This window comes from Oryctolagus cuniculus, chromosome 5 (assembly GCF_051225735.1).
Source record: "Oryctolagus cuniculus isolate XC-2025 breed Fujian yellow rabbit chromosome 5, ASM5122573v1, whole genome shotgun sequence".
Classification (NCBI taxonomy): Eukaryota; Metazoa; Chordata; class Mammalia; order Lagomorpha; family Leporidae; genus Oryctolagus; species Oryctolagus cuniculus.
In genome coordinates, this window is record NC_142871.1 from 29,288,800 (window position 1) to 29,294,799 (window position 6,000).

Here is a 6,000-nt window from a genome sequence, read left to right on the forward strand (position 1 = left end):
AGACCCCAGATTATTGCACTAGGACCTTAATTCACCAAGGACTAGAAATGACATCATCTAATTTAGCTGAATGGCCAAGATTCCAGAGTCAGAAATCTTGTGGCCAATAATGCTACTTCTTAAAAGATGATGATCATAGTGTAAACATTTATTTTTCAAGGCTCAGCCCAGATACAAAAAAAAAAAAAAAAAAAAAAAAAAAAAAAAAAAAAAAAAAAAAACCTAGGTTTATTATTTTTACAGTCATTGTTCCAGAAAGATTTTCAATAAATTATTTATATCTTTCCTTTCCTTTGCCTATGGTAAATAATTAATTTATTTAAGTTAAGACCATGGGTCTGTAATGGATGTGTGCAATACTACCCAAGACATAGTCTGGTCAAAAACAATAGTAAATCTCAGTCTCATCAAGCTTGCAGATCTGGCTACCAATTCATAGAGAGTTGAAGGATCAAAGGCACATGTTAGTGACATCCATTGCATCTGTACTGCTGGAAATACCATGTAACAATGTGCCACTGAATATCTCTGCCCAACTTTGCCTTCAGTGACCTCGTTCTGGTAGCTGGGAATTGGTCATGGTAGAAGTATCCACACCACAGAAAATGATAAGTGCTATGAACTAGGGTTTTTATTTCCTGAAAGTCTGTTGTTAAATATTTACCAGCACATCAATGCCTCAGCCAATTCCCCAAAATGCCTGCCCAGTGGCAGCATGCCCAAGAAGAATTGGAGAGGAAATAGGCAGTGTTCTTAACCAATTGCTGTTAAAAGATCTTACTTAGCAATTTTACAAAGACATAAGGCCACTACTGGAATCCCTCCCAGGGCTACAGAGCATCAGAGCAAGGGGCCTTGAAGCAAAATCTTTAACTTCTTGAGACACATGGCTGATTCTTTCAGTTTGTTCTGATCTAGTGTAAATGCAAACTCATCGGAAATCCTTCCACCCCTTTTCCATCAGAGCGCTTACCACTACTTATCACTCTAAAAGGGTACTTTAAAATATTCATGGAAAAGTAGAATTATAAACTTATTTTCATGAAAAATGACTGAAATCCACACATAGCTTCTCTTTATATGCATCTTTCCATGAACTTTTTGAAGACCATCTCATATTATCTATTAATAATGAACTTCAGCTACATGAACTCAGATTCTATCCTGTTTCATTCAGTGAAGTGTCCCAGCACTAAACACAGTGCCTCGTAAGTTTTCAGCAAACATGGGGTGAATGAATTAAAGAATATATGAAATGACATCCATAAATAACAGTTGAATGGAGGGGGGGAACACATGGTAGAAAGATATACCGTTGATTTCTCATTACTCATGAATTCTATATTTGTGAATTTGCCTACTCAAGAAAATGTATTTCTAACTCAAAAATCAATATTCATGATGCTTTCTCAGTTATTCATAGACAGGCACACTCCTAGCTGAGGCTGAAGAGCCCAGCACTACACTGTCTTTTTGTCTCAGCTCTTACACTATCAACAAGTGTAATTTTCGTGGCCTATTTAGTGCCATGATTTGGTGTTTGATGTTGCTGTTTAAAATGGCTCTAAACATATTGCTCAAATGTTGTCTCGTGTTAAGTTTAAGAAGTCTGTGATGTACCTTGCTGAGAAAATGTGTGTGTTGAATAATATTTATTCAAGCCTGAATTAGAGTGCTATTGTCTATGAGTTCAATGTTAATGAATTAACAATAGACATCATATGTTTTCATTGACTGGTGAAAATGTTGTGACTAGAGGCCCACAAGAACCCAACTCTGTGTTTCCCATTGGAGCAATGGTTCAATATTCACTAATTCAGTGTCCACGGCACTTTATAGAACATAGATTCCATGACTAATGAGAATGAACTGTAAATAGTATGTTCCATTTGTTTAAAATATCTATGACTGATAGAAAGCCATGGACATAGACATAAACATAGACATGGGCACAGACAGAAAAATTGAGGTAGATATATGCCACACCGTTAGCACTGTTGACCTCTGAGGAATAGGATTAAGGATACAGAGGAAGAGTGTCACTCTGGGTCCTTTTTTATACTTTTATGTTGACAATTTTTCAACAAATTATTATTTTGCTCATTTTTAACATTAACATTTTTAAAAAGCTAAAATAATAAATTATTCTTAAAAATAAAAACACTTTTAAATTTAGACAAGATGAAAGAAGCTTAATCTTTGAGCACTTCCATTTTAAAACATCAAGGAGAAAGTGTTGATCTATAAAGAAATAAGGTAAGTGATTGAAGAGGCAAAATAGTAAGTGAAAAGAACACATTTCTTAACTAAATTGTTAAATAAATAATTACACAAATAAACAAGTGTCTGTGGGAATGAGACCACCATTAAGCTAGCAAGCGATGCAAATGTAAGACAGCATGCGAGAAAAGAGAGGTCTTCAGGTTTGACATGACTATTGTCATCAGAGATCAAGTCAGAAAAACAAAACACAAAAGCTGGAAGCCACAAAACTGTCTCATTCATGAGACAGTGAAAAGAAAGACTCATTCCTTGGAGACGTTTATTTAGGTTTGACTCTTTTCAGTATCTTACATTTAAGCAATTAGATATTTTTAGAAGTAGTATCCTATTCAATTTTTTAAGAAAAAATATTGGCCCTTTAATAAGAAATGTTCTTTTATTTTTTCCAAAGAAGGAACAGAGTGTCCATGTTAGCTTATTTGTTCTCTATAACAGCAGGCTATTTTTCAGGCAGTGTTGGGTACCGAGTAAAGCAAGGATTGCTACTGATTTACCTCAGGCATGAGACTCAGGCATGCACAGTCACAGAAACAATATTCAGCAGCCACTATTAGCATAATGTCTGAGAGGTGACAGTTGTTCTCAAGAGTTGAAATCATTCTTCCCTTTCCTTGAACAGAAACCCATGAGATAAGAGCTGGGATGATGCTCTTCTTCTTTCCCAGAGAGCAGCAGGATAGGATGGCATCTGCTGGGCCTTGCAATCAGCAAACACTGAACACTGTTCTCACCTCCTCATTCGTCCATTCTCTTATCACCAACCCCTTGGGAATCCCTGCAAGATATCATTATGTGTTGAGCCTTTTGAAAGACCGTGAGTACTGCCATCTTCCAGTTCAATTCTCAAAAGTCTGTGATGGGGGCCGGGAGGCTGGGGCATGACTGGTGTATTTGAAGCCAAGAACTTAATCCAGGTCTTCCATGTGGATGCCAAGGAACCCAACTAATTGGGCCATCACCACTGACTCCCAGGGTCAGCAATAGCAGCAAGTTGAAATCTGGATCTAGAGCCAACAACTCCAACATGGGATGTAGGCATCTTAACCTCCAGGCCAAATACCAGCTACCAGATACCAATTTTTAAAAGAATTCTATGGATTGACCTGAACCCAAGTATAAGAAAACCTAGACAACTGATGAACCACTCTGGAATTATCCCCTGGAAGGAGAAGAGAAATTGGAGAAGTAAATTCTCCATGAGAAACTGCTTTAGTGTTTTGGTGTCACTCATGCAGGTGACCCTATAAAATGCTGGATCATTTTTTGTTTTTGCCACCATAGACTTGACACTGCAGTCACCAGTGAAAAACTCCATACATTTTATCTTTCAGAGTGAAACACAGCTTAATATATTACAGAACAGAAATGGGAAATCTTCAAATGGGAGCTTTTATTTCCCAAAAGAGCTACAGGTGGCCTGAGCATAATTCTGGTCAGTAGGAATGAAACTGTATATTATTTCTTTTCCAAATATATTTTTGTTTCTTTAAATAAGGCAAAATTTCATTTAAAAAAAGCTTCCAGAGCATTTATTGATCCTTCAGTATGAACATTTATATTAATGGTTGGGAATAAAATTTGAGTATTTAAGGGGAGAAAAAAAAAATCACTATGTAAGCTCATCTTACGCCAAGCCTGAAGCTAATCTAATTGAGTTTTAAGTACAGTTGTGAGTCCTTCCTTCTTCCCACTGCTAATATATTTTCCTAAATGTAAAAATAATTCTTTCCTTGTATATTTTAAAACGTGTTAATAGACAACAGTATGACTCACAAATGGACTAAAGAAAGGCTTCTCTTGAGTTTTTTATTCCTCGTCTTATTTTACAAGTTGGCAAGAGAGAAAAAAGGTGGACTTTAATTAAAATCCGGCCTCAATCATTTTTAGGGCAGGTAAATTCTAGGGAAACCTTCTAGAAGACATCAGCAATACTTGGTAAAACTACATTTTAGGAGCTCAGAGTTAAATTCATCTAATGAGCTGATAATGAAATTTTTTTTCTAGGACTGTTTGCCTGAGGGATTAGGGTTTTGTTATTGGAACATAAGAAATTCTAGACTCTGCAAAAGGCCACTTGGCTCAGCATGGTTGATACTTTCAAATTCCCTGATTGCAGCTCCCTATAGTTTCTCAGTTTACAAGCTCATCTCTTCATCTGCTTGGGAAAAATAGAATGATGTTTCTAGTTTCTCTAGGGTTTATTGGCAACTGCTTATTTGCGACATTTATCTTCCAGGTGAGAGCACTTTGGCGAGAGCATCTTTCTTCTGCTACTGTCCTATTTGTATAAGGTCAGGTTGGCCTCTATATGTGAGCATGAGGAGCTTAATTGGAACAATATTATTACCCTTCACAATTTACAGAAATATATTTGGCCTCGGTGAAGTGTCATTTCCCTCAGAGAGAATAAGCTGCTTCCTTATTAAGCCCTTTGGAAAAACAGAAATAGCTCTTCTGAACCCCTTGGTGTTGGCAAGTCATTCTACCGTGTTGCTCTTAAAGCAAAAGAACAGAAGAGAGACAATGGCCTTGATACTTTATTCTAAAACAACCTCCAAAAGTGAAAGCCTGAAACATCATGGAGTCCATTTTGGAACTGGGAGGTTTCAGAAGAAGAACGCCCCCGAGTCCACGAAGGGAAGGCCGTGGTTTGTAAGCAGAGAGAACCTGCCCCTCGGCTGATCTCCATGAATGAACCTATCTTGGCCCTTTTCTCTGAAAGCCCTTTCTCCAGTGCCTTCCCCCACTCCTAGGCCCTCAGTCTCCTTTTAGCAAGGATACCACCGGTTCTAGGCAGCCACCTCTCTTGGCTCTCTTCCCCTCAGTATTTTAACTGGATAAGCTACAGCACAAAATCCCAGCATAAGCTCAAAATTAATGAAACCATTCATTCCTCTTCCATTGCTCAGAGTCTTCTAAATATTTTTCACATCAATTACTCATCTTCACCTCAACACCAGATTTTATCACAGCGGTCAGTGTTGCAGCTCAGCAGGTTAAACTGCTGCCTGTGACACGGCACCCATTTTGGAGCACTGGTTCAATCCTGGCTGCTCCGCTTCCAATCCAGCCCCCTGCTAATGTGCCTGGGAAAGCAGCAGAAGATGGCCCAAGCACTCAAGCCAAAAGAAGCTCCTGGGTCCCAGCTCCAGCCTTTGCAGCCATTTAGAGTGAACCAGCAGATAGAAGCATGCTCTTTCTCTCTGAAACTCTGCCTTTCAAACAAGTTGATTATTTTATTTTATTTTTTTTAAAAAAAAAAAAGGTTCTATCACCAAGCCCTCAAGTACTGCACTTCCTCCTATCCCACTTTTTCCCTCAGTGGTGTTACCTTTCTCTTTTTGGTCTTCAGATCACCTGGGTATTTTTCACTGCCTCTTCCCTTACGTCTATGAACAGAATCTTGTTCAGTCTTCGCCTGGGGTATTGCTCGGGTTTACTGTTTCTTGTTTCCACAGTAACCACCCAACACCACACACTCTTTACCTCATATCTTTATACGACTAGGAAAATCCAACGTATTGGTACCAAATGTGCCTGTATCTAGGCCTTCCATCCCGACCTGTTTTAGTCCAACATGCAGGCATCTTAGCTTCCTAAAGTGCCATTTTCAGTAAGTTGCTTCCTGTTCCTGTCTTCTCCAGAAGTCTCCACTCAAGCTTAAGAAACTACACCAAACCAATAGCAGTGACCATACTGAGTACCTCCCACAATCCT